The sequence below is a fragment of the Anomalospiza imberbis genome, chromosome 13, assembly GCF_031753505.1.
Source record: "Anomalospiza imberbis isolate Cuckoo-Finch-1a 21T00152 chromosome 13, ASM3175350v1, whole genome shotgun sequence".
In the NCBI taxonomy this organism is placed as follows: domain Eukaryota; kingdom Metazoa; phylum Chordata; class Aves; order Passeriformes; family Viduidae; genus Anomalospiza; species Anomalospiza imberbis.
In genome coordinates this window covers 17,394,092-17,412,548 of record NC_089693.1, presented here as the reverse complement: position 1 = coordinate 17,412,548, position 18,457 = coordinate 17,394,092, and the positions used below count along the sequence as shown (strand labels likewise).

At 46.4% G+C, this 18,457-nt stretch overlaps 1 protein-coding gene across 2 annotated transcripts in view; it reads right to left on the bottom strand.

Moving 5' to 3' along the window:
* CSNK1G1 (casein kinase 1 gamma 1) overlaps window positions 1-18,457 on the bottom strand; it is a 100,138-nt gene extending 81,681 nt beyond the window's left edge. For both annotated transcript variants that reach the window (XM_068204258.1, XM_068204260.1), the window contains exon 1: window positions 18,301-18,457. The gene's annotated coding sequence lies outside the window, so the exon portion shown is untranslated. The remainder of the gene's footprint in view (window positions 1-18,300) is intronic.

Genomic DNA, 18,457 nt, shown 5'->3' with positions numbered 1-18,457 from the left:
AACAGGCCCTACTTAAACTTAGAAAGAAAACTAAAAGCTGTGCATAAAAATTCCAGATGGGTTCATTGGCCAGAAACTTACTCAGTTTCCTTACACCAATCCCAATGTTTGGTGGTGACTCCAAACAAGGAAGCGAAACAGAAGACTCTATTTATAATACACTCCATGGTACAATGATTCACTTTAGGAATAAAGGTAAATAAATCATCTCATGCCATCCTAAGGTTCAGGTTTGAACCAGGGGTTAGGCATTATTTATGTTCTGCTCAAAGAACAAGATGACCGGCACGTTACAGAGGATCAAAGTGTAATGTGGGAAAATCCCCGTGCAGTCAGACTCTGCCACTTCCTACTGGCAAGGCCAAGTGACAAAACCCATCCCCACCTCATTCAAGACCTTTTTTCAGAGACCTTTTGACATGAAGCACAGCAAACATGACTCCCACATTCACACAGGTGTGACTCCAGCATCTTGAGAGAATCCCAGATTCAAAAAGCAGAGCTTGGTCTCCATCCTTTCCCTGGCCATACACCCAGAAATTCTGTCCATGTTAAATGTGGCCAGGAAGCCAGGAACCTTGTTTAGCTGCAAGCACGGCATGGAGCAGAAAGACACCTCTGGCAGCAGCAGAAAGCAATAGTTAGCAAGTGAGAATATGTGGACAGCCCTGTTAGAGCACCAATTTATCATGGTAACGAGCTCCAGCCTCTCCTTTTCCATCCAGCCTTGATGTCCAAGGCCTGACGTTATGGAGAATCCAGGGACCACATCCTTGGGTGAAAGGAAGAATAAGGCAGAATGAAGAATGACAACGAAAGAGGAAGTCTGAAACTGTGACTGGCAAGTGGGACCCTTTCTAGCTCTTGACAAATAATTAACCCTTTTTGCATTTAATTAGCATCTTCAGACTCTGAGCCCATTTCCTGTGACATGTCCTAGCATGGATGGCTCCAGAGAGGCCTCAGGCCCAGAGACACACACCTGGAGCTGAACAGGCTCCATGTTTTACAACCATGCAGGAGTCGTGCAGGATCCTTCCATGAGGATGCTTTGCTTTGTACCAGGCACTTCAGCAAGAAGAGTTACTTATTTTCCATAGTGCCAAAGGCAGGAGGACATGAAGCATTCACGGATGTGGAGCTGGGCACGGGCCCTACACACCTGTATTCAGGACAAGACCCTCTGCATGAGTCAACAGAACACAGCAAAGTGGTCTCTTCCCAGCACATGGCCAACAAGCAGCATGCTGGTCAGCCCTCAAAGGCCACTTGAGGAAGAAGTTGTTTACTTCTTCCAGGTGAGGCATTGGAACGGAGAGGCTGTGGACTCTCCATCCCCAGAAGTATTCAAGGCCAGGTTGGACAGGTCTCTGGTCTAGTGGAAGGTGTCCCTGCCCATGGTAGGGTCAGAATGAGATGAGCTTTGAGGGCCCATTCAACCTAAACCATTATCTGAATATCACAGAATCACAGAAACACCACCACACTGGCCAGAGGAGCCACAAAGACCCCCAAAAACTCTACCAGCTGTCAGTGTAAGAGAACAAGGCTCCACCAGAAGCTTTAAGCCTTGCTGTTATTTTCCACATTACTTTTCAAAGCAAGGAGCAGACAAGAAGTTTGTTTCAGTTCCAGAGTAACATCCTTGAGAGCATCGTGTGAAAAGCTAGCATTTGCTACCTAGAGTACACAACCAGGTCTTTCATCTCCTCCACGGGCCAGGGAAACACTTGCCGGCCTGAACCAGGAGGAGTGACTTCTGTGGCATAGTGCTTCCAAGCTGGGAGTACAGCACAGTCACTTTTTGGCTCCCCAAGGAGGACATGGCTCCTGCCACAGCAGGGAAGGTGACTCTACAAATCTACTTCTCCATAGTTCTCTCAGGAAGCTGGTACACAGACAGATTTTGGATCTTTCGTACTTCAGCTCATTATTATTTTATTACCAGTTAGCAGCACAAAACTCTGGGTAGCACTTTGAAAAAGCTTCTCATCTTTAGGCTCAAGGTGTTTGTACTCTTCCCAAATTAAAGCACAAGAACAATATTTAAATTCCAACCTAATGGACACTGCCCTACTCCAAAGTGTTCACACCATTGAGCACAGCAGCAAAGGTACAATGGCTCCCATCAGCTTTAGATGATGGAATGGAACCTCAAGAGCCAACATGATGCTCCAGCCCTTGTGTTGAGCTCAGACAATGAGAACCAAGCTTAGCAGTGCCCAGGATGTGTAATTCTCCAGAAACAAGTGACTAATCTGAAAAGCAACCCATCAGTCCTGGATCAGTGGGGGTTCACATGAGCAGACTCTCAATCAAAGCATTCCACACTCATATGGAAAAATACAAGGTCCCTGCAGACCATTTCTGGTGTGTGGTAAAGCCTCTTCAGGACACCTCAACTCTGCCAGACAGTTTCAGCATAAACCTTTAAATATATGAAGCTGAAGTTGTGTCAGGGGAGGGTTAGGTTGGATATTAGGAAAAGCTTCTTCCCCCAGAGGGTGGTCAGGCACCAAACAGGCTCCCTAGGGAACAGTCACAGCCCCAAAGCTGCCGGAGCTCAAGGACCTTTTGGACAGCGCTCTCAGGCATAGGGATTGCTGGGGTGTCTGTGCAGCACCAGGAGTTGGATTTGATGACCCAATTCAGACCTCATGTCACATCCTCCAAGAGGCAAAGAGGTGAACCAAAGAACAGGGCACAGCTAGCTTGACCTCCGGTTTGGAAGAGCACCCACGCACGCATGTTTGGGAAGGGAAGGAAGGGAGTAAGAACACTGCATTTTTCCACCTCCAGTGGTTTGTATTTCTGGGGCTCCCCAAGTCCATTTGGGCACCTGAGTGTTCTGGGTGTGATTGTTAGGGTTGTCCTGTGCAAGGTGAGGATCTGGACTTTGCTGATCCTTGTGGGTCCCTTCCAACTCAGGGCATTCTACAGTTCTATCAAGAACAGTCAGTGAAGCCTCTTTGTGAGTGTGCCCAGCTCTTCAGACTCACACCAAGTTTTTATAGCCACAGTAGTCCCTGGCTACCTGAACAACATCTGAACTCATCTCCTGTCAGCTCCATTTAACCCTTTATGGACTTCATGGCAGCAGGAGTGGACTGTCCTGCCACAGGTACCCCTGATGTGACCTGACTTACCCCTCTGCTGACCCTTGAGTGTCACGACAGGTCTAAATAACCACTTCTTGGCAGAAGAGGAAGAGACATGAACTTTGACTGCACAGACTCAATAAACAGCATTTTGCTGTGAATAAATCAGTGACATCATCTGCTGATTATCAGCAGATATCAAAACCAGCAGAGCAGCAGTGAAGCAGAAAGGACCTCAATGACACATTAAGGCTGTCTGCCCTCAAAACATGGAATGTAGCAGGGTCAAAAGGGGAAAAGTCATACGTTGTTGAGTAGATTTTGCTGCCTTTTTGCCAAAACCAAACACATTCAATGCCTGAGGAAGAGATGGACAGAAAGATGAATGCTTTCATGACTGCACTTGAAGCAAAGCTCCTGCTTGGACTCAGTAATTTGCAAATTCCTCCCTGAATACACCCCAAAGCTGATATCTAAATTCATTCTCCTCAGCTGAAGAAAAAGACAGTCAGCCTTTATCCCACTCTGTACTTGGGCACTGCTCAGAACAGCCTTTATCAGCTCACACCAAGGTAAAAAAATTAAATTATACAAACCTGTCGCTTACAAAACCCATTTGACAGTTCTCTCCCAATTCCCTTAACTCATGAGCAGCCTGCATCCCTCCAACACAGCAAGGAAATTCTGCAAACAGGTCTAGATCTCAATTCTGTATTTAGAAAAGGAAAACAGCAAATATTTTTTGGAGTTAGTCCTAATGCCATGCCCAATGCAATCCCAGCACAGGAAGGTTTGATATTCCCAGTAAGCTGCCTGTTCCTAACACATAACAGGGGCCTACACTTCATTAAATACTTCAGCAAAATATTGAAGGTTTCAAAACTGATGCTAACCGATCTTTGTGATCAAAGGGAACAGAACAGTGCCTCAAATAATACAAGAATTAAAAAATTAGAGAAAACATGAAGGCAACCTCAGGTAGAGTCTACTTGCAACACAGGAATATCATGGAATGAGATTTTTAAAATATTTTAACTAATCAGGAACAGAGGCCTGCTTTTTCTAAATTAAATTTCATTATATGTTTTCCCTGACTATACCTGAGGTACTCCCAGCATGGAGCAGCACTGCGTGCTTCCAGCAGCAATCATTCCATATGATGTGGTTTGGTGACACCTCAGCCTGGGAGCACAGAGATGTGACAGCTCAGCCGAGGACGCTCATGAAGAGAACTCTAATTTATCCTTTCAACGAGAGCCTCTGCTCCCAAACCCTGACCTGCCTGGTACAGCTTCCAGAGCCTGAAACTCAAACAGGGGAAGCCCACCCAAGGAGTATTTTACTTTTCACTTTGAGATTATTTAACCTTTCCCCCTGCAGCAGCTGCAAGATACTGTGCAAGGAACAGTGGTCTGGAAGAAGGAGTGTGGCTGAGGGAAATACAGCCACATATCTTAATATGAAACATCTGCTTTTTACTCTTTTTTTATTGCAAAGAAATGGAGTTTTTCCCTTTTGGTTTCCTTGCAGCAAGAGCAGAGGGTACCCCACGACAGCACCCAGTAAGGGTCTGAGTGCCCTGAGTTCATGAAGAAGGGTCAATACAGAGCATCCACCTTGACTAAACATTGAGTTATGAAAAATATTTAAAAGTGGGATTTTGAACTCTCATTATCTTATGGAAAAAGGCTTTGAGGAAGACTGATCACGATCTGCCCCAAGTGCCTCTACACAGCACTCACTCACCTTATACCACCCTCTGAAGCACACAGTATGCAGCTCACACACTCTCTATTACCATTATCACATTGCACTTTGCTCATATTTTGTATTACTATTATTTTCTTCTTTTCCAAGGATCCCTTTATGGGTTACATGAATCACACAGTTAATAGCCTTCTATTATCTGCAGAAGTGTTGCCACTCCCAGTGCCCCTGGGAAGAGGGATAAAGCCCTCCTAAGTTTAAAGTCATACTAAATGACATTTGCTCTCAGACATGGCTGAGTTCACACTCCAGGTGTCAATCCCAACCCCGACCATCATGCAGTAATACTTTAAATAATAATAATAATAAAAATTAAAAATAATCCCCTCTAGTCTAAGGAGTTTACTTGCAAGATCCCTTTGATTCACATCTGAAGATGAGCTGCTTCAGTTCTTCACATTCTTTTCAAGAAAGGATAATAGAGCTGCTGGAGTACTCACTGCTCCCAATCTGCACAGCAGTGATGATTTGCTCCACATTCCCTCCTTACTACATGGGATTACTCAATCATTAACAGACTCTTGATTTACTGTAGTGCTCTTTCAAACAGCCAGCTCAGCTCATACACCTCTTCAGACCTAAGCACAAGCCAGTAACCCAAATGCAGATATTTAAGATCCTGTTTCCTTACTCAAAGAGCTCATCACATGCTCAGGTGACACCATGGCTCTCTAAAGAGAGGGAGCAACACTAAATTAAGCTGAGTAGTCTCCATTACTCAGGGTTTCTGCTGCTGCTCCTCAAGTTTTTAGGAAACCTCAGGGTTTTGCTGCTTCTGGTTCTCCTCCTCCATGTGTGAACTCCACACCAATCCAGATGTGCCCCAAATGCTGGGGAGATGCCTGCAGCCTAGAACTGACACCGGGACGAAACAGCACCTCTGAAGGAAAACCCACACGTGCTCTCTGTACCCTGGAGCAACCAAAGAGCTGCAGAATCCCCCGGTTGTTTCTCCCCTAATCACACCCACTGCTGAGCAAGTCTAACTCATTACAGCAACAGGAGAAAACCAACCCAACAATACCTGGAGAACTCTGTGCCAGGTTAGAAACTCCGGGCAGTTCAGGAACAGGTTTGACAAGCAGTATATGGGAAATGCAGGACAAAATCTCCCCTTTTGAGCACAGCAGGTACCTCTGCAGAGGTAACAGAAAAGACTTCAATCTGTGAACATTCCACAATAGGATGTTTAAATCCCAGGGAAAGTATTGAAACACCAGGTTTCATGTTTAGGTATGAATCCACATTAATGGCTCCTCATTCGTGTTTAAAATTACTAGTTTAATTGGTCAATGTCTGATTAAAACTAGATTTTTAGCAGGCACAGATTAAGAAGCTAAGAAAGCAACCCACAGTTGGTCAGCCAGAACATGAACACAAGGGACAGACTGGGATCACCCCTATATATATATATATATATATATATATATATATATATATATATATATATATATATATACACACACACACACACACATATACACTGCATGTAATTAGTATGACACAGAGTAGGACTAGGACATTACCTTGTGCTTCTTCACTCTTGGCTGTCCCTGCCCCATTCTGGGCTATCAGCTGATTGCCAGACCAGCTGCCTGCTGGATCCCACACTGGGAAAGCTGAAGAAAGGCATTATGATCACCTCCTCCCACTTTCTGCATAAAAAGGTGGAATTTCAATAATTTTTCCCTTTTAAAGGGACCAAGAACTTTATGTTCAACTCCTTTCTTCATTCCTAATTTCCAATTTTATTTCCCTCCTTTCCATTTCTACCTATCCTCCCTGGAATGCTTTTACTCATGAGCCTCAGTACATTGTACAGCAAATCTTCTTTGAACAGCACAGCATGGGAGGCCTGTAGATATGGACAGTATCCTGGAAACAGCTGGAGATTTCCCCTCCTGTAAGAATCCCTAAGGCATCCTCCAGAGCTCTTCAGAAATATCACCTCCTCATGCTACCCCAGGATTCTGGAAAGGCAGGAGGTTCAAAAAGGTGGAATTAATAGTAGGAGAACACTTGTGTCAATTCTATCCACGACAATTGTGGATGATCCAGGGAGCAGCAAACTTCTGCAGTCTGCTCCAGGATCTGCCACTGCTGGATTACAGATGTTGGCATGGACACAACTGCCCAGTTCTACCAGCATTCATTTTATGGACATGCTGATCCTGGGTTTGTCCCATCACTTTTTTTGTTTGTCCAACTTCCTAAACCAACAGCTTCTACACAGCCCCAGAGCAACATTCAGAAGTTTGCTGCCTGCCTTTTAAAGAAATCCTCCCAATCCCAAGAGTCTCAGGCATTTTAGACTGCCCAGGATAGGCAGCTTCTCATTCACCTTCAACTCCACTTTCTCTCTCCATTATGTTTTCCAGCCTTGGTGAAGATGCAATGACCAGAAATGCACAACACAATTAAGAGTAGTCACACACTCACCCACTGCAATTTACTCAGTGTATTACTCAACGACCCTAATCCTTAATCAGATTAATATTTCAGCCTTCCAAAAAATAAAACAATGCGTACTATCTGTAGAAAGCAAGAAACCAGTGCATCAAAAACAACCGAGTCGATGCCAGGGAAATGAATCCCAGCAGCTCCAAGCTGTGCCCATGCCAACCAAAAGGGTTTTGCCACTCACCTGCAAAAGGATTTCTTTCACAAGGCAAAAAACCCCACACCACTCAGCGTGCCCCTGAACAGCATGGCAGACACCCAAAAATCCTGTTTGAGTTCCCAGCAACTTTTCCCATTCAGCTGGCAGTGGGCTGCCAACTTCAGAGGAGTCTGGCTTTTTTGGAGGATGGCAGAAGAGCTCTGGAAGTACTCTGAGTACTCCTGAGTACACATTGAAGGCATCTTCTTCATTGTGCTCGTAGGTTGAATTACATATTTAATTAGAAACAGCTTCATCGAGAAGTTGCTAAAGTTGAACATGGAGGATAAGTCTCACTTCACACAAGGAGGCAAACCCACATAAGGAAGCATATGCCAGAACTGGCCACCTCTGTGCACCACCTCACACATACTACAAACTTCTCCCAGAAGCTGAAGTAAAGTGCTATTTTGCACAGATAAGCTTCATGTTACCTTGAAGGCAAACATTACTTTTCCCACAGTTAGGAAATTGCATCTGTATGAAGCTGCTTTGATTCAACTTCCGCTTTCAAGCCCTAATCTTCATCATAGCTGTCAATTAGAAATGTCTGTTACCAACTAATCTGCTCTACACACCACATCGTGTCTGTCTCCTTTGAAGCCTTAATACCCACTGGTGAGGATGGCTTTGTACCAGTAGATCACTCGTGAACCTTTTGCACTGTATTCAGATCCAGATGTAATTCCTGCCAACAGCCACACTGGAAGCGTTGGCCAATGACAAACACAAAAAGCTGTTTGGCATCCTTGAGCCTCAAAGCTCCGTCCACCACACAAAAACAGTGTTTACGTGTTGAGAGAGATACAAGTAGAAAGTCCTTGCAGCACAAGGTCATACCAAGCTCGCTGGAAGACTAAATTTAGCCACCTGTGCCTCAGGCAAGTCTGTTAGTTATGGGAAGCTCAGCTACTGGTGTGGAGCACTGTTCCTAGGGTAAATCCCATGGAAGACTTAACTCCAATTAATTGCAAATGATCTTGAATCTATTAATGGGGAGCCCAATCCCAATCCATCAAAGAGGAGCTGTCTCTGAGTACCCCACAAACTCGGCACCGGGACACTGTGATCCTGCCAGGGCTGGTTTGATTGAAACTGCTACGTTCAGAGTGAGCAGGAGGAGCTCGAGAAGATTTAACAGATGGGGTTTCAGCGCAAATATATTTCAGAACACCTCCATAGCAAGCACATTTCCTCCTCTACCTCACCTCACACTACAGTTCTAACAACTACACGAGAGCAGATAGACAAGAACTCAGGGATTATTCCAAGCTTCTGTAAATGTTAGCAGAAGCTGATTGAACAGTTTGTGAAGACAAGCACCCAGTTTATCAAAAAGTGTATCAGCCAACAGTTTTGTCAAACATTTAATAATTTTCCAAGCCAAAGAGGCAGGGGTGACTCAGCTTCTTCAGCTGTGTTAGGTCTTAGGATCAGTATCAGCCACAAGCCCACGGAAGGACCACAGCAGTCAACTGAGGTTTGATAACCAGGATCACTGCAAGACTCTATCCATAGGAAAAACAATTTAAAGAATCTGGTTTCAAGACACCACTGAGGAATTTCTGAACTATCTGCCTCAGCCCTACAGGCCTTCAGAGATGCTCAAGAACTTATTTTCATGCCAGAAACTCAAACAGAAGCACTAGCTCAAGCATGCAAAGCCAGGATTACTAAGATGACTGCACCAAGTCCAACCAAGCACAAGATTTCTCACGTTACATGTTGAGTGTATATGGTCCAAAAGGCATCTGGAAGTCACGCTCCATCCCTTAATGCCTCTGCAAACAGATGGTGTCACAGAAGGCTACCTGAACATCCAACAGTCACCCTGCACATTACTGCTCTTACCAAACCTGTCCTTGCAGAGGCCCCAGCCAGGAGGAAGCCATGACCCCCAGGTCCCAATCCAAAACCTGTAGCTATCACCACAGCAGCCAAGTTCCCCCCAAGCCTCCATCTTCAATCACATTGTCTCCTTAAAGTCAAAGCACCAGGAAGAACAGAACAAGTGGCTCCAAAACATCCCGCTGCCAGTCATGGATCATGACAGGCAAAAGCATTCTGGCATGCCCAGTAATTCCTAACATTTAGAAGGGATAAAAACCACCATGCACCAGCACGGCACCCAGCAAATCCACACAAAACTAAAGAGCTGTGAATTGTGTTGGAGCCTAATACCAGTTTTGGATTTTAATCACAGAATACCAGGGATCTGAGCGGAGATCTTCCCCCCAGAGATGATTTACCACACTGGGATTGCATCTTTCACAAGTCAAACTGAAGCCTCCGCGCTGCCAATACTGCACAGAGCTGCTTCAGAACGGGAAACTGGTCAAAACCTTTCCAAAGAGAGGACAGCTGGGAAGCAGTATCACATGCCAAAGTGGCTACAAGCCTGATGTCAGCTGCATGATGATCATTTGGAGAACCCAAGGGCCTCCAAAGCATCCAACCCAGCACTGAAGGTAAGCCAGCTGAGGTAGGCTGTGGCTAGAAAAACAAGAGATCAACCAGGGAATGAAAATTATTCAGGATGGGGAAGAATCATAAAATCAGAGACTGATTTGAGGTGGAATGGACATTAAAGACCACCTTGTTCTACCTCCTGCCATGGGCAGGGACACCTTCCCTAGACTAGATTGCTCCAAGCCCCATCCAACATGGCCTTGAACCACTTTCAAGAACCTCACTACCTGGAGGAACGACACACAGCAGGTATTTTGGAAGTGTTTATTTCCATCTAAGAAGTTACTTAAAGCACGTGCTGCCCCAGTCCCTTCCCCCAGCACAAACCAGAGTGCTGCGACCTGCCAAAAAGTGACAGCAAGAATGAGTCGGCATGAAACTCCTAAAGGCGAGACCTTTGAAGTCTAACCCGGACTTGAAAAGAGACAACTACAAAGCATGTGGCCTCTGCTTCATTAAAATAAGATGTTAAAGGTTCTTAAGTTTCATTTGCTCATTGAAACTTGCTCTTTTAAGATCTAGGAAATAAAAATAAGCTGCACAAACTAAACTGGCCTTGTACATTACAAAGGAAGACAGTTACAAGGTAACTAAGGACGGCCAAGATCAGGCAGGATGGGATTGCTGCACAACAAAGCAGCTCGTTCCAACCTTGGGAATAGTCAAACTCTTCCACTACACTTGTCAGAACTGATACCTTCGATGAACAATATTAAAGCTGTATTTTAGAGAACTGCCTCTCATTTGCTGTAATAGACCTAAACAAACAGCAGTCAGATCCGGAAGGAATTTTGAGTGATGAGGAAGGAAAGTTTGGAGATCCAGCAAGTCTGAGAGACCTCAAACTGCTACTCTTCCAAAACCCACCTAAAGAATTTTAGACATGAGAAGTAACATTAATGGCTGGGCTCAAAGATCTCAAAGGTGATGCCAACCTCAACAAGTCAATGAGTCAATTTATGTACCCCTCCTTGCTGAGCACAAGATTAGACAGATGCAGAGAGATTTCCTGTGTTAGTTTTCCCTGTTGTGACCCTTCATTAATGTGAAGGATGACAGCTGAAATGATCTGAATCTATCCTCTGACTTGTAACTCAGAAATGAATGTGCAAAACAAAGGAACACTAAGTTTGGCTTATTTCTACAAACAAGATATTACCTGTGCCAGGGCCTCACCACCCTCACAGAAAAGAATTTCTTCCCAATATCAAAGCTAACCCAGCCCTCTGGCAGTGGGAAACCATTCTGCCTTGTTCTGGCACTCCAGGCTCTTGTCCCAACTCCCTCTTCAGCTCTCCTGGAGCCTCTTTAGGCACTGGAAGGGGCTCTGAGGTCTCCCTGGAGCTTTCTCCTGATGAACACCCCCAGCTCTCCCAGCTTGGCTTCAGAGCAGAAGGACTCCAGCCCTTGAAGCCCTTGGTCTCCTCTGGACTGGCTCCAGCAGCTCCACATCCTTCTGATGTTGGATCCCAGAGCTGGAGGCAGCTCTGCAGGTGGAGTCTCACCTGAGCAGGGCAGAGGGATAGAATCCCCCCTCACCCCTGTCCTGCTGTCCACACTGAGGAATCAGCCCAGGGCATGGCAGGGGTTAAATTATGAACTGAGCTCCGCAGCAAATCAGTAAGATGGAAGAGACCATCTTTTCTAACATAAAATAAATAGCTCCAGGAAACACGTCAGACAGGTTGGTTTCACAGAGTTCAAATAGATTTCTCCTACAACTTGATGTAACTACCTCTGGCAGTGATGCACAGCAATTCCTTGTGGGCTGGGAAAAAGGAGTAGCTCTATAGGAAGCAGGTATTTCAGAGTTTTTTTAGCCTCAACACAAACTGCATGAACTCCCCAGGCTTTATCACTACACATTAAAACATGTATATAGGACAGCAGCTACTCAGGATATTCAATAAATGATGTGGTCTCCTCTAATGCACCCCACACAACGTGGCCAACTCATCTAAGAGAGCTGCAGAGACACGATAACCTCAGGAAAAAGATTTGGGACTGCAGAAAAACCTTCACATCTTTGTAAACAGCCGCAATATTCCCAGCCTAAAGGAATGTCATAATATAACTGTAAGAAGAAGGAAAAAAAATGAGGACAGCAGAGGCAGACAGGAAAACAATTTTCCCATCTCCCTGGTGAATATCCCAAATTCCTGCATTAAATGCTCAGAGTAGCAAATCCAAGCTATTCAATTGTCTTCCACAACACAGAAATTGTCAGGCTGATCTTGAGGGTGGAATCACTGTCAACTTTTCAGGCTATTAAGCTGTTCTCCTGAAGAGATTTGCTCAAAGATGAGCAAAGCAAACCAGAAGATTCAGACAGGTAAGAGACACCTATCCATTGCAGGAGATGGGCTGCTCCAAATGGATCTGACAAGAAGGAAGAACATACCAAAAGCCAGGAGAAAATGGTAATTTCACCCCTATTGAGCTTCATTGTTGCTTTTGCCAATTTCTAGGAAAAAGGAGATTGTTTAAAAGGTAGGGAGAGTCTGATGAACCAGAAATTAAATGGGCCACTTAACAAGGAATTCAAATATCTCCTCCCTCAAGTAAAAAAAAAAAAAAAAAAAAAGGTCAGGAGCTGTGGGGTGTTAATGTGGAACAGAGATGAAGTAGGTACAAAAATTCTGAGATTTTACCACTTCATAGAATCCCTGAGTGGATTGGGTTGGAAGGATCTTAAAGCCTATCCTCTTCCATCCCCTTGTCATGGGCAGGGACACCTTCCACTAGCCCAGGTTGCTCCAAGTCCCATCCAGCCTGGCCTTGGACACTTCCATGGGTGTGGCAGTCACAGCTTCTCTGGGCAACCTGTGCAAGGGCCTTACCACCCTCACAGGGAAGAATTTCTTCCCAGTAACCCATATAACCCCATCCTCTGGCAGTGGGAAGCCATTCCCCCTTGTCCTGGCACTCCAGGCTCTTGTCTGCAAGGGTACAGCCAGCAAAAGAGAAGGGAAGTGTCCAGAGGTAAAATTCAGGCTGAGAATAGGAAGGCAGTGAGCAAGAGTTGTGTGACAGCACCTCAAATAATGGCTCCCACACTTGGGCTTGGATTCATTAGGATCTGAGAAAGTTTTGGGACAACTGGAAGCCTGTAAAAGAACAAGGACTGAATGGATCAAAACAGCACCATGACAGTGGCCCCTGCAATCAAAATCAAAGGTTCCTCTCACACAGCAGAAGAGGAAAGCCAGTAGATCCAGAGAAGAGTATATGTGAGGAGGATGCCTCTTTGGGGGGAAAGAAGGTGATTCATAAGAGCCTCATCTCCTCAAGAACTCCTACAGATGGGACAAGAATTAGCCATGTGAAAATCCACAGCTAGAAAAAAATCAACACAGTGCAAGTCAGATGGAAAGACAAAAACAAGGGTCAGGAGTGTTTCTTCACAAATGCTGCAAGTCTAAAAGTATGATGGAAGAACTCAAATGTCTGAATTGCAAGTGGACATAGCAAGTGGAGAGTTAGACATTAATAAGACAAAAGGAGTAAGCAAACATTTAGAGGAGCTAAGCTGACACCACCATTTGAGCACCTCAAGTTTTTTGTGTCAACAAGAAATCCCCTCTAAATCAGAATTACAAGTTTAAACCAGAAAAGCAGAGCCTCAGACACCGGAGCACCAGCAGCAGCTGTCACACTGTCACCAGTGGGCTGCCAAAGTAGGACACACAGTGTTAACCAGGCTCCATGTCCCCCCATGTCACCAGAGCAAATGCCAGGTCAGTGTGTGATACCAGGACTAAGTTCTTAAAAGTAAAAAGTGATTCCTCCCCAGCAGTGGATGAGAAAAGCAGCAACTCATAGAACCACTGAACGTTTGGATGGGAAGGGACCTTAAAGCTCATCCTGTTCCACCTCCTGCCATGAGCAGGGACACTTTCTACAATCCCAGGGTGCCCCAAATCCTGTTCAGCCTGGCCTTGGACACTCCAGGGATGGGGCAGACACAGCTTCTCTGGGCCACCTGTGCCAGGGCCTCACCACCCTCACAGAGAAGAATTTCATCTTAACATCTAATCTAAATTAATACCTGCCTTCACCTTAGATGGCAGTTGGAATATTGGTGTGAGCCCTACAGTGTGATCTGACCAAGCAATCAAAGCAAACCCATCTGTACAGCAAGGCAGCAAGGAAACAAAATCTAAATTTACAAGCTTTTAGTAAGGGAGAAAAGGTTAGAAGCCACGTGATCTATTATTGTGTTAATGAACCATCAGACAACATCTCCCAGAAAATAAATTCGTGTTTTATACACACTCTGTTGAGCTTGGCCATCTCCTCTCTCCCTGCTTGACCCCAGAAATCAGGCTTTTGGTGGCAAAAGATGATGAGGTGACAGCAACAGCCTCACTTCACCCCAAAGTCACACAGGAGGAGATGGGGAAGTGCCCTTGGTTAAAGCTGGTACCCAAAAGTCTCTCGGCCCAGCTTTCACTCAGCAGAGTCTGGACAACCCCAGGCCAGGCAGCCACGCTGGGCAAACCAGAGCTGGCCTAAAGACCAGCCTAAATTGCTGCAGGGCTAATTATATTGTACAAAATGAAGCCATGTCTCAGGAGTCAGGGGCTGTTGTCTTTTTTACCCTTCTCCTTCTTCCTTTTGCAGTGGACAGAGCACATCAACAAGGGAAAATCAGCTGATACACTCCATTGAAAAAAGCAAGAATGCTATAAGGCAGAATCCATCAGAGCTCTCTGGAGAGGAAGACTACAGGATAAAAGGAAAAATCTTTCATGTACATAAATAACTGGTAAAGAAGGGGGAAAAACATATCACTGGTCCATTCTGCAGCAAGGACTCACCAAAGGATTCTGCTTTACACAGAGCTGTGTTACTAAGATGACAACATTTGCTACTCTGAATAATTCAGGATGAGAAGTAAATAAGAGCAATGACTCCAAGGAATTGCAGTAAAATCTCGTGATATGAGTGGGTGATACAATTCACAGAGCAGCACATCAGGAACAACCACCCTAACGTGAGCTTCAAGAGACACGACAGAATGAACTCATGCCAACCCTAGGAAGCAGGACCACAGCAGAATATTCCACCAAAAACCATGGCTCCATGGTTTTAAGATCACTAATGAACAAGCACAACATTTGTAATTACAGAGACAATAATATAGGATAAAATACCTCTAAAAAGGTATCTGCACCATAAATATAACCCAGCACCTCTGTCAATGTCCTCCGTTGTCCTGTGCCCCACTCCTCCTGCCTTACCTGTCTCAAGCAGGCTGCAGCAGAGCTGGCAATGACATGAAATACAAGAAGAGCTACAGAAAGTCTAAATATATGAGGACAATTTAGCTAAGAGACTATCAGGAATGGAAAAAGTATTTTCCTAAAATCATGAATATCATGAAGAGAAGTGTGAAGGTTCCTAAATTCAACACCTGGCTCAGGGAGGTCATGAACTGCTGGAGAGAGAAAAATAAAACACTATTTCCCTGGATTAGATCTGCTGTGTTTGTGTTCTCCCCTCCCCTAGCATCTGCTCCTGGTTACCAGTGAGCAGGATACCAGGCCAGATGGATTCCTGGTCTCATCTGGTAGCACTTTTTAAGGCATTACACAGGATTTCATCTGTTAACCTGAAAATGCACAGTGGCTGATTGCTTCCTAAGAGCTGGAAAAAGGAGCAGTGTCAGGGCAGGGAAAGCAGCAAGTGGCTGTGGACTAGGATGGACTTAGGATCTTGCCCAGCTCACAAGTCCCCTCAGAGTAGAGTTCTGAACCTGCCTGAATATTTTCCATTGGTGACTCCAGCACAGCAAACCAAGTTGTTGCCAATACAGAGAGCTGGAACAGCACGAAAACTCCTTTGGAAGAGCAAGATAGATGGGCTGGAATGAGGCAAGGTCACACACTTTGGACTTCACAAGAAACACTACTATGAACTAGAAAGCTCTTTAATCCAAGGAAAAAGAGAGACAGGATTTTAGCTTGTTGCCATGGCCCATGAGCCATCAACCTGCCTCAGACATGAATGATATCAGCACAAAGGACTTCTCCATGGCATGGCACAGCATCCCAGAGAGCCCTCCCCTGCCATTCCCTGCCCTGCTCTCCTCAGGGATTAGCTCTGAGCAAACACGTGCAGGGAAGAGCAACAGAGAGCAGGGGAAAGAGTGACTGTGGTTTGAAAATACAGAGCCAACAGCTGGGCCAAGCTTTTCAAAGCACCAATGGACAGAAGAGCTGATTTATAGGAAGCAGCTCTGGCATAAACATAGGCAGGTATGTCCCAGTTAAATGTATTGTGAGAATCTGGTGTGAGTTTCCAGCCCTTATGTCCAGAAAACAGAACTTACACAAAACACAGCAAGGAGCCCTAACTTGTGAGGACTTTTGGCCAGCAGTTGAAAACACACAGTTATAGACTTGCAGAGGAAAGCAGAGAGATGAGACTCCTCTTCCCCACCACGCAACAGCTCCTAAAGAATGAAAAATGCGCCAGTCCAGTCCAGAAAAAGTGATTTCAGGGCAGGAACTGTTTAAAGAAACACTTGTATCTGAAAAAAGCTTAGGTGCTTATGCAGGGTGTGAGCATAAAGCCCTGATTTTATCAGGCCAATAGTCTATAATTGCACTGGAGTCAGCAAGATTTTTGCCAAAAAGCTGGAATATCAGCGGTGCCGGAGTGCCGCTACACCGGCAGCCAGAACTTCAACATGGAAACTGAGATTTCCCTGGCACCTCTCACCTTCATCCTCCACTCTTCCTAAGAACATCTGCATGTTTTTTTACTAATAATGATTTCATTTCTTACACACCATGATATTTAAATTCTTTTCTTATCTGGTCACACCTTGCCAGCGGTCACCTTCCCTGAACAAGAACTTCTGCTGATATTTATCATTGGCAGCTCCTCCAGCACATCCCTGACTCCAAGAGCTCCAGTGTGAACCCAGATTCACAATGCAGTGTGTGCATCTCTCTACAACAGCAATGTCGTGAAACTCAAACTCTCTCATCAGTAACACTTCACCATCCAGGTAGCACTTCTAGAACTTGAGCCACTGGCAAGCATTGAGGAATTTTGCGGCCTGAATCTCTTCAAACTCATAATTCAAAGGCACTCTTTGTGTTTTTTGGAATGTCTGTGGGAAAATGCTGCTAATATTTGGGAAGAGCTTCTCAACAGGAACAAAGCTCACGATTCCCAGTTCACCCATCAGCCTCTCCCAACAGAGTTACCAACACAGCACCGAACCAGGGATGAAGAGATGGTTTATCTGGGTAAATCACAGCCAGCAGCTGGGGAGCTGAGAGAAGGAAAACGCAGATCCTGAAGAACTTGGGGAGTGGCTGCACAAGCTGAGAGGCATTAGGTCACTAGTAAAAAAACCCAGTCAAGTCTGAGGTCACACCCGTGACAGTGGGACTTCAGGCAGGTCACAGAAACCAGAAATGAGTGAGGTAGAATATGTCACATGAAGTCAGGCACGGGAGGCAGCTAATAGAGCTTAGACTCTGCTCAGAAGACTTCCCAGGAACAGAGAAGTTACTGTCGAGACAGGCTAAAGGGGACTGTTGGTAGCTGTGAAACATTTGGAAGGGAAGATGTCACCCTCCTGAGGCAGTTGAGGCTGTCCCATTCCTGGAAGTGTCCAAGGCCAGCTTGGACGTGGTTTGGAGCAGCATGGTCTAGTGAAAGGTGCCCCTGCCCATGGCAAGGGGTGGAATGAGATGACCTTTAAGATCTTTCCAACCCAAACCATCCCGATTCCATGATCTGGATAAGACAACAAACCCCAACCCTTAGAGTTCCACAGTGTGCCAAACAGCATATGGAAATACTTCCCAGACGCAGAGGGGATAAATAACTTCTTCACACAAATAAGTTGCTGATACACCTCCAGTTACACGGAGCACTTGGCTCCCTCACACTGGGAACGCCCCCAGGTTCAGCAGCTCCCAAGGCACCTCCAGTTCCTTCCCCGGCCGGTCCCTGCCCGGCACTCCCGGGACAGTCCATCAGCTCGGGCTGCCCCGTTCCCCCGACTCAAACCCCACCGCTCCGTCCCGCCGGGCAGCACCAGCCCAGCGCGCCGAGCCCGCCCCGGTTCCCCTCGCCCACACCCGGGGGGGAGCCGCGCCCCGCGGCCGCCGCCCCGCGGGGTCCCTCGGGCCGCCCCACGGCGGCTCCTCCGCCCGGCCGGCCGGAGCCGTTCCCGCCGCACCGGGAGGGCTGGAGCGCCGAGCCCCGCGGAGCCTCCGCCGCGGGCGGGCCGCGAGAGCCGCCCCCCGCCCGGGCCCCGCCGCCCGCGCCCCGCGGCCGTACCTGCTCCGCCGGCGCTGCGCTCCCCGGGCGGGCCGGGCCGGGCTGGGCCGGGCCGGAGCCGCCGCTGCTCTCCCCGCGCCCGCCGCAGCTCCTCCCTCACGGCACTCGACGGCCACAGCCCGACCCGGCAGCGCTCGGCGCCGGCACCGCCCCGCGC